Below are 10874 nucleotides of genomic sequence, written 5' to 3'. Positions count from 1 at the left end.
TAATTAGTTTAATAATTTTTTAAAAAATATATTTTTTATTTTTTAAAATATAAAATTATTAATTAATTTTTATATTCTAATTTAAAAAGTAATTTTTTAAAATTAATAATACAGACAAGAAAAAAAAGATATAAAAATAAAAAATTAAATAAATAAAAAAATGTGAAAAGTTTATTGTCAAATTTATAAATTAAAAATTTATTAATTCATTTTTATTTTTTTCTTTAATACCCATATAAGTTTAGATTCCCAATCATTTTATCAAATTATTGCCCTAAAATAATATAATCGTCATTTTTTTCATTGTATTACTAGTTTACAGCACATTATTTATTATCTAACATTGAAAATGATCCATGAACTTAAGAAATTAATATCTTTCTTAAGTTTAAATGACATCTTATAATATATTATTTATTATTAAAAAATAATTCATAGACTTAAGAGTTGGTGAATCTTCCCATTTAAATGAAATAACAAAATGAATAGAGTAGGGGTGTTCATGGTGCGGTTTGGGCAGTTTAAAATATTTTCAACATACCAAACCGCACGGTTTGGTTTAGTCCGCAAAAACAACACCAAACCGCACCGCAATTGCGGTGCGGTCTAGTGTGATTTTTGCAGTCTGTTGCAATGTTGATCATACTTGCTTAACAAACAGATTATTGACTGATCTTGCATTAATCTTTCAACTAGAAAGCTGAAGAAAACGGAAGAACAGATCAGAAAGTACACCCACATGAAAGTACAACCCGATCCTCTCTCTTAATCTACTGAAATTGAAACACCACATATAAGTATTATCGTAATACCCAAGGGAAACGCATATAATTGACAAAAGAATAGAATTAAAAGTAGCAATTGAAAATACATGCGATAAGTGATCTAAAACCCACAACGAAAACTGGAGGAATTTGAGAACCCAATTACAACTTTTGGTAAACAAAGCACAAACACTACTTCTCGTGAACAGGCAAGTCTATCTCTTTCTCTCTCTTTGTGTATACATTTGTTGTAAACATCTGTAGATTATCAGTCACATGATTCGGTCTATGATTAATGAGTGAGGTACTAACCACAGTTTGAAATTTGCAGTGTTATTCGAAGCCACCGTCCCTGGTCGGAACCTGTGCGGCTTCTTCACCCCTTCCGTCGTCGGCGCTGACTTCGTCGCTAGCTGCTTCCTCAGCGCCTTCCCGCCGGTTGATTTCCAGGCAACGAAAGAAGAGTTTAGTTTCAGGCTGCTTCTGTCCGCTTCTCCTTGGTGAAACCATATCAAATCGGCAAATCCCCTTGAGTCTTTGGTGGGTTGGAAGCATGCGACGTTGGGCAGTGGGAGAGAGAAGACATAGAAGGGCTTTGAACTTGGAACTGATTAGGGTTATTAGATGTGCCCTTTATATTTTATATTTTATTTATTTTATTATTAAAATTTACTTGGGCGGTTCGGTTAAAACCGAACCGCCAAATTTTTAAACCGCAAACCGTGCGGTTTGCAATTTTTTTAAACCGTGCCGAACCGCTCACCAAAAAAATCGCCCGGTTCGGTGCGGTGCGATTCGGTTTGGCCAGTTTTCGCGGTTAGTCGATTTTTTTGAACACTCCTAGAATAGAGTATGAATTTAAAAAAAATATCATAAAATAAAATTAATAATTTTAAATCTCAAAACATAAAAAAATAAATTTTAATTAATTATTAATTTTGAGACCCTCCTCTTTGAGGCCCACGGGTATTCGTGGCCTATACCTTAGCACGTTCGGGACAAGCTTTGAGAGATTGAGAAATGAGAAAATATATAAAAATATTTTAATTTTTTTATTATTTAATTAAAATAAACTAATGATAAAACAATTTATAAAGCAACATTAATTAATAAAGAGTATTAAAACAAAAATAATCCAACCAAACTAGCTAACGGTTTAATTCAATTTTTAAATTTGATATTTTTAATTTAGCCTCAAAATTAAAAAAAAATCTAAATAATCGAATTAACCAAAAAAATCAAAAACATCATTTTTGCGCTTCATTATCTCATTTTTATAAATTCTTTACATTTTTTAAAAATTTTTTTGAACAATTTAATTTTTAAATTTTCTATTGAATTAATTTGATTCAATTTTTTGTCAAAGATTTGACCTATTTAATTTAAGCACTCTTAAAGTAACATTAACATTTAACAATACTGACTACAATTTTTCTAACATCACAAATAATTCTAATAGTTATCGTAAATATCAAGAATACTAAATGTAATTTTCTTATACTCCTTTTTAGCAAGACATCAATACGTTTATTTTTTGTAATTTAAAAATATAAGTAAATATTATTTTAGCTTAATGTATTTTGGTTGAAATAACACTACATTCAAATTAATTTCTAAATTATAGTAGACAGTGTTCAAAGACAAAAGTAAATTATAAAAATTAATTCTAAACTATGATTAACTCAAACCACCCAATGTAGAGTTTATCTCCCACCTGTCAAAAATCATGAGACCGATGGACAAAAATCACCCACAAGAGAGAGCATCCCAAATATAACTTAAACTAATAAAAAAAATTAATGTATTAACTCACGTAATAAGAATAGATATCCATTAGTCATTTAGATTTAGGCTCATAAACTTTTAGATTTATGGTGATTAAAATGAAAAAGACAACTATATTAAAATAAGTTTAAAATTATAATATAAAATGAATTTTCATACAAAAATCTCATATTTACTATTTTAAAGATAGTCAGATAATTTTAAGCAACACAATAAAAATCTCAAATACTTTTTCTAATATTTATCGAATCTTTGAAAGGCATGCTAAATTGAGGTTTGGCCCTGGATATTGGAAAGTTACACCCACCTGTGACATCTTCAATCACAACATCAAGCACATAACTCTAGCTTGAGAAACTAACTTTTATATCACTTATCACAAAGCTGGCCAATCAGGGTCAGCCTTCTCCCTGACGCGTGAAGCACATAACTCATACAAAACAAGCCACTTGAATAGACACATAACTGGATACATGACTATATATATCGATAAACCCTCTAGGACTTGATAAATGCTCATGGCAAACAGCCTGCCCTTAGCACTGGAAAGTCACACCAATGACAAACTTGCTCTACCTAATTCCGCAATGCCCCCCTGCCTACTCCATCTTGTAAGAGCTCTGGGAATCTCGATGCCTCCAACTCAATATGTCGTCCCCATCGCAATCTTCTACACTTTAAAGTCCTGCAGGCGCACACATCTCCGGTATCGCTTGTCACGAGACAGGTGGTTGTCTTCACCTGTCTCCTCGCGGGCCACAAATTTCACCCTTCTTTTTTCCAAGCCTAAAATGCACAGTAAGGCCGACGGATAGTTCGAAGCACAGGCTCAGCCCGTCGATTGTGGGGTAGAGCTTCACCCTCACCCAAAGTGTCTTGTACGGCTCCTAACCTTTTAACAAGAACAAAAACCACAGTAAACAAGCAAATTCTTTTCAAAACTAACATTAAGACAATGTTTGGATCCCCTTTTAAAGGGGTTACACCTGCATTTGATATTTTCAATCTGAAATGTGATCGGTGATGATCAAACAGTAATATACTTTATTTAAATTTACAAAAATTATTTTTAATGAATAACAAGTACTGTCTTAAATTCTTTAATTTATTAATAAAATAAAAACATGAACATATTCCTTGTTATCTAAAAAAAAAGTATTTTGGGGCTACATCTTCGTCCCAGCGGCCACAATACATTACATTCCCTCAAACTCGACCATGCAAAGTTCCAAACCATCGATCCTTTTCAGATTGAAATGAAAACACATCAAATCTACTAACATACGAACTTCAAAGTGGAGTTACTTTAATGCTTCAAATTAAAACCAGCAAACAAGAACCAGCAAAAGGGAACAAAAAATCAGTTCTAAGAAGGCGGCACATATAACAGTCAAAAATGGAAACTATCAGTCTAAAAAACAAAGACCACATCTAGATTCCAAATCACATATCGAGCAGGAACAGCTTGCAGAAGCATCCAAGATTTGCAGAAGCAAAAAAGAACAGAGAAGGAAACACTAAATAGGGGACGAGAGAGAGAGAGAGAAAGGGGTAGAGCTCCCTTCAATCCAAAACAAGATCCAACGAAGAGAAATGAAGCTCCTGGTATATGGAAGCCACAAGCCTACCACAGAAATTAGAAGGTGTTGATAGGGCTGTGGGATCCATAGATCAGCAGCTCAATCTTTCCCTGTTAGATCCTCTATTGGACTTCAAGGAGCTCTAACTGATTCACCTGATCTCCCATACGCCATGACCGTATTCCTTCTTCCAGACCTTACGTAACCCTAATGGCGCAGTACGACCGACAGAATTCAGGAAATCGACTCCCCGGAACCCTAATTTAAATATTTTGACTACATCGCACACGTACAAAATACACTCACCCCACCAGGGTCCTCAAAAAGAGACCTCTTTCAGGCGACTGTGGAATTCAAACCCTTTTAACACTCCAAAGGGCGCTCTGCATTCCGGGTGGAAGACAAACTCACCACAGACGACGCCACGTAATGATGCAAGATTGTGCACCAACGTCACTAGATCTGGAGGCCCTTCTGGACTTGGAAGACACAACACTTAGGTAAATCGAAGAAAACAACGTTCGATGGGGTAAACCCCAGACAAACCCGATTCCTTTGAGGACTACCGAAGACAGCGACGACCCATAACCCTAGCAACCCACTGCAAAGAAACCCTAAAACCACTTCCATAAATATGCTAGATCCGGGCGCCATTTTGGACTTCACCGCACAAAACGAGCGTAAATTCAAGAATCCCCGTAGATGGGTCAACTTTAATAAGTTAAAAAACAGAAACCCATGAAGCCTTCCCATCTTTAACCAAAAGACAAACCCTTGAAAAGAAAACCCATGAACCAGCTGTAACGGCGGCCTGGGAGCGCAAAAGCAAAAGCGACGTTTAGGTCTAGGTTAACGATAAGGAAAGAAGAAAATTTATAGGTCCAATGAAAGGAAAGAAAATATTAATGGTGGGTGAGGATGGGTGGGTGTGATTGAGGGGACGGCAACAACTGTTTCCTTGCTGAAAAGTTTTGGGGAAGCGTCATGGTGAGATTTACAAAGATTCTTTCGTCTTTCAAGATCACATGCCAGTGCCACCCACTACCCAAAAAGCCTTTCTATATTCCCGTTCATAGATGCATGGATGCATCGGTGTAAATTACTTTCACTGTGCAGGAGAAGACTAACCCTAAAATCTCCCTCCAACGAGATAGAATATGGAAACTGGAAAGTCTCTTGCAAATAGTGCCCCTGTCAAGATGGTAGTAGATGGGATGTAATAAGGTTTTACTGAAAATACTCAAAAACAAAAAAACAATAATAGAACAGAAGAAATGATTATAAACTACAACTGTAGTTAGAATTTATTTGACAAATACATATTTTTACGTTTATTTCTTATAATTGATTAATTTTTTATTATTTTAATTACACTCTTATACTTATATATTTGAATCAATTTAAATTTTATACTTTTAAATCTTTTTTTATGATAATCTAAATTTTTTTTTATTTCAATAGTTTTTTCATATTTATATTTTTAATTTAATTTAATCTTTACATTTTAATGTATAATTTTTTTATACATCAAAATACAAAGATTAAATTAATTTTAAAATATAAATACATAGATATAATTAAAATAAAAAAAATTAAATTACCACATAAAAATAATTGAAGTATAAAAATTAATTTAATTTTAAAATATAAATCTAAAAATATATTTAAAATAATAAAAAAATTAAATAACTACACACAACAAAAACTTGAAAGTATAAAGACAACAAATAGATTTGGCCGAAATTATTTGTTTGAATTGATAAGTTTTATATTATATTATCATTTGACCCACTAAGTGTTGGGTTCATTTTTACCTAACCCAATGTCTGTTCTTAATTTTTAATATTTCTGTAATTATATTAAATTCAAATTCACTTTCTTTTTGCTAATTTAAAATTCTCTTCCCTTAAGCAATGGGTTTTAGTAGATAAAATATAAGATGAATAATACAGTTTGGTTCTATTATATAATCTTAAATAATAATTTCATAATATAAAATGTTCAACATATCTTTATATTAATTTTAATAACCAATATAAGAACATTCAGAATGTTTTATATAATAAATTTCTTATTTTCAAATCGTACCATTATGCTAAAACAATTATGGTTTGGGCGCGGCTTCACTCCCCAGTTGTCACCGTCGAGACGAAGTAAATTGTGATGGTTGGAGGGGGAAAGGAAGGAAAGGAAATCTAGTATCCCACGAGAAGAATCGAGGAAATCTAGCACTGTGTCACCGTGGCATGACCTGATTGGCTGAAGCGCGATGGCAAGTGGACGTAGATATGTAAACAATTAATTGTACTCAGCTAAGACAAAAGCGCCGTCCAAGCAACGAAATGAGGGTAAGAACGGCCAACGTCAACATGAACTTCGTCTTCGCACAAGTTTAAACTTACAATCAATTACATTGAAGCCCTGGAATTTACGACATTTGCATTGGAATGATGATATTGTTAACTTATATCACCCTTTGAACATCTCTTTTAAGTCACTCTCTTTTCAACATCCCTTTAACTCCATCTCTATCTTTAATGTCTCCTCCACTCCCAACTTTGTTTCAAAGAAATGTTTATCCAAAAACCGACCCTATTTTCAATCCTCCCAAAATGTACTCACAACACATCATTAACTTATCTAACTTTACCGACCAATCTAATCAGCCAAATAAACAGTTAAAAACGCACTTGAAAAAGAGGGTCGTCTAACCTTACCGGCTAACATAATCAAACCATAAAAGAAGTAAAAAAACACCTAAAAGAAAGTGAAAGTTAAAAAGACAGCAAAAAGCTGCAACGCTTATCATTGCTTGTTAGATATTTAAATAAATAATTTTACTTAATTTAAAACTACCAAAAAAGAAGTTCAAAAATCCTTGAGCTTAAATGTGAATTTTTAAAATTTGTTATTGGGCTTATTACAAACTATTATCTCGTACAAATAACTTGTAATTTAGTCAAATTATAAACTAGACCAGTCAAGCTCGTTCGATTGTATTGTCACTCTTTAACACAAATAAATTAAATTAAATAATTCAAAAAAAGAATAACGAGTGCTCCAATAAACTTAAATTTCACCCCGGCCAAACTATCTTAAAATTAATTAAACTTGTAATTACAATTTATCTTGCATTATTCCACTAAAGCCATTTCTAAAGCGAATATAAATTACTCATCAAGACAAAATAAAAAAAGTCAATTGCTCAAAATTCACTTTGGGTGCTCTCCGTCTTTGTATCTCCTCAAAAATTTATTGAACTTCACTTTGTTCGATAGGAGAAATTGCCCGACATAAGTATGACCGATTTTAGAGAATTTTTTTTATTTATTTTTGAGTTAGATAATGATATTTTGCATTTAAATACTAATTTATATATTTAATTATTAATTTTGTATGTCCAAAAATTATAAAAAAGATAAAACAAATAGAATTAAATTTTATTAACATAAATAAAAAATAGAGTGAGATGAACTATATAGAAAATGGAAGATGCACAATTTTTAAAGTAAAATAAAAATAAAAAGAATAAATTATTTATAATATAATAGAGATACAACGAGTTAGATTTGAGATGGATAAGTAAGCATTATATTGTGTTTAATTTCAAACACAAATAACAAATAAATTGAACAAGTCAACTGTGAATTCACTTGATAAACCGTATCGAGTGGGTTACAAAACCCTACATGTAATAATACAAATATACATAACTTGTGGAAGAACTTAAGACCGACTAAATGAATTTACAAGCCAAAATACATAAATCCCCACTAGCCCGGTAGCGTTATCGAGGACGCGAGGGGGCCGCGCAAGGGCGGTCAACCCAAGATGGAGCCATAGTGCCATAGCAAACCGGCAGTCCCTGTAAAAGTAATGAAGATGAAGCACAGGCGCAAACTCAAGAGATCAAAAAGCGAAATAGAACGTTAAGGAATTTAAGATTTACAAATTTAAAGCTCTCCGGCAGCATAAATTTCGGAAAAAACTAAGGTCGTGTTTAGACCACAAATATCCACTAAGCTTACTCAGAACACCCCCCAAATATAATATCGGTTGATTCTCGTAAAAGAAAAGGCGAAGCAGGCATCACAGTGAATTCGTATGCAATTGAGAGAGCAAAGGATTGCATATAATTAAAGAAGACGCACAGAAACAGAAAGATTTACAAATTGAAGCAACGCTTGCGGTCAGTGTTTCCATCTATGGAAACCCAAATAGAATCACGCCTTTATTCTGTGGAAATACACTGATTCTACTAATGTAAATGGCTACCAAAGAGAAACCCTAGCTTTGAACATGAATAGAGAGCAGAAACATGCAATAACTGGAAAGAGCAAAAACCTGAAACATCAGATGCATCAAAATAAAAAAGAACGGAAAAAAATGGGGAGCAAGGAGGCTTTGGCGGGCAGAGGAAGTAGAGGAGAGAGGTGCAGAGCTCCCTTCAATCCAAAACAAGATCAGGCAAAGGGCAATAAGGCTCCTGACATATGGAAACCACAGGCCTATCCAAAGCGAAGGCTTGGGAGTGATAGGGCTGAGGGATCCATAGATCGGCAGCTTCATCTTCCCCAGCAAGGTCCAATATTGGACTTCAAGGAGCTCCACTCCATTCGCCTTATGGTTCTGCCACAGCCATTAATAAACTATGACCAGGGGTATATATCATGAAGCTTACCTTCACACCATTGGATCCATTACCTGAACTACACAAGCTAGACTTGCGAGAGGAAAAGCAGAAGGCAATACCCTAGAATTTTAACGAGAACGACAACGGGATGAGGGTAATTTCAACTACCATTCTCACCCATAGAAGGGCACATCAACCAGATGTGAAACCCTAGCTAGCAGTCGGGAGAAAGAGATAACTAGGGCAGAAGATATAACTTAGACAGGCCAGCTGGAGAGATTTATAGGAAGATGGTTGGATGGACTGGTCGGCAACTCTCTCACTCTCTCTTTCTCTCTCCCGCCTGTTAAATTACTTGTAGCTCCCTTCAGGTAACATTGAATACCACTTCGTAACGTTCACCTTGCAAGCTAGGGTTTGGAGGATCAACTGAATTAATATATTTTTAAGTATATTTATACGAAATATTTTAGCGAAATTTATATTTTATTGTTATATTTTTACGTTATTTATACTTACTCAATTTTTTTTATTATTTAATTACATAAATTTAATTTTTAAATTAATTTAATATTTATATTATAACAATTTTTTAAATTATTTTAATAATATTTTTTAATTAATTTAATTCTTATAATTTTATGTATAAAAAAATAAAATAAAATAAAAAAGTACACGTGGTGTTAAAATAGAAAGATTAAATTAGCACAAAAATATAAATATAAAGATGTAATTGAAACAATTAACAAATTAAATTATCATACAAAAGAATTATCAAAATACAATGATTAAATTGATTTAAAAATATAAATTTAAGAATATAATAAAAATAATAAAAAAGTTTAATAACTATAAAAAATAAAAATACAAAGGTCAAAATATAAATTTGGTCAAATAATTTTGCTGGGAGTAATTAATCAAATATTATTAAAATTTTATAAATTAATATTTAAATAACATATTAAATATATAATAGAAGTGCTATATATTCTAAAGAAAATGTTATTGGTACACTTTTATGTATTTTTTGAGGTACATAAAAGTGTATCAATTATAAAAAGATTCTTCATGATGTACATAGAGACACATGTGAAACATAAAATATTTTAATCATAATATTTTTTTATATAATTTAAAATATATAAAATAATTATAAATCCAGCATGATTCATATTCTAAGACTTGTTTGACTGGGAATGAATGCAGCATCTTATTGAAGTACTGACCAATCTGTGGGCATATATTATTGCCATTTAGAAGTCCAACCGATCTGATAGAATGAGGAAAGCCTCTTCCCCTTCTCACCCCATCTCCCACGGGAATTCTCCCCCCCTCTGGCCTGCAAACTGCTAACTCTATCTAAAGTCCATGCTCTACAATGGTGCTCTGCTTCTGAGCTGCTGCCTCATCAGATCATGTCTACTGTCTCATGCAGCTTGCTTGTCTTTTACCCTTCTTTTTTTGGGGCGGGGGGGGGGGGAGGGGAGGTTTATATATAATTTAAATAATTAATTATCAAATTTAACTAAAATTCTAAAATTCATGATTATATATTCACCCTGGTGGAAAGTCTATGGACTCAACAAGTGTAACAAAGTATCAAACACTTCGCATAAGAGTTCGATGAAAACTCGATTGTTTAGATGTGATTATGAGTTAATTTATGCTAATTAAAATAAATAAGATAAAATTACATCATCTTTAAGTATACATCGAATAATAAAAGGGCGAGTGATATGCTGGTATAATCTAGTGAATCGTGAGTTCGATTCATCCCCTATACAGAAGTCAAAAACCTAACATTTAATTTGTCCTCACATAATTGAGAATACGAGTATAAGAGACCATGCAAGAGTGATCATCCAAAGATAAAATTACATCAAAATAATTTATCTAAAAAATCTAAAATAATAATTCACATTATTTTTTTCAAATATATTTAATAATACAATAAAAAATACTTTTATTCAAGATATTTTGCATATTTTTTCTTTCAGTATATATCTTAATTAACAAATATTACTTAAAATGGTAGCTCAATCGATAAGATTTTTTTCATTTTTTTGAGTTAGGGGATCAATTTTTTTAAAATTTTAAAATTATTTAAGTAGT

At 32.3% G+C, this 10874-nt stretch overlaps 2 long non-coding RNA genes across 2 annotated transcripts; both read right to left on the bottom strand.

The window, feature by feature from the left end:
- Positions 1-2898: 2898 nt before the first annotated feature.
- On the bottom strand, positions 2899-5299 carry LOC127793278 (uncharacterized). The gene is made up of 2 exons (XR_008021292.1): positions 4285-5299; positions 2899-3441 (listed from the first exon to the last, which is right to left on the bottom strand). It is a non-coding gene; the product is annotated as an uncharacterized LOC127793278 (long non-coding RNA).
- Positions 5300-7753: 2454 nt separating this feature from the next.
- Positions 7754-9162, bottom strand: LOC127792782 (uncharacterized). The gene is made up of 2 exons (XR_008021219.1): positions 8811-9162; positions 7754-7994 (listed from the first exon to the last, which is right to left on the bottom strand). It is a non-coding gene; the product is annotated as an uncharacterized LOC127792782 (long non-coding RNA).
- Between the last annotated feature and the right edge of the window lie 1712 nt (positions 9163-10874).

The sequence above is a fragment of the Diospyros lotus genome, unplaced genomic scaffold, assembly GCF_014633365.1.
Source record: "Diospyros lotus cultivar Yz01 unplaced genomic scaffold, ASM1463336v1 superscaf1, whole genome shotgun sequence".
NCBI lineage: Eukaryota > Viridiplantae > Streptophyta > Magnoliopsida > Ericales > Ebenaceae > Diospyros > Diospyros lotus.
This window is presented reverse-complemented; position numbering and strand designations above follow the sequence as displayed.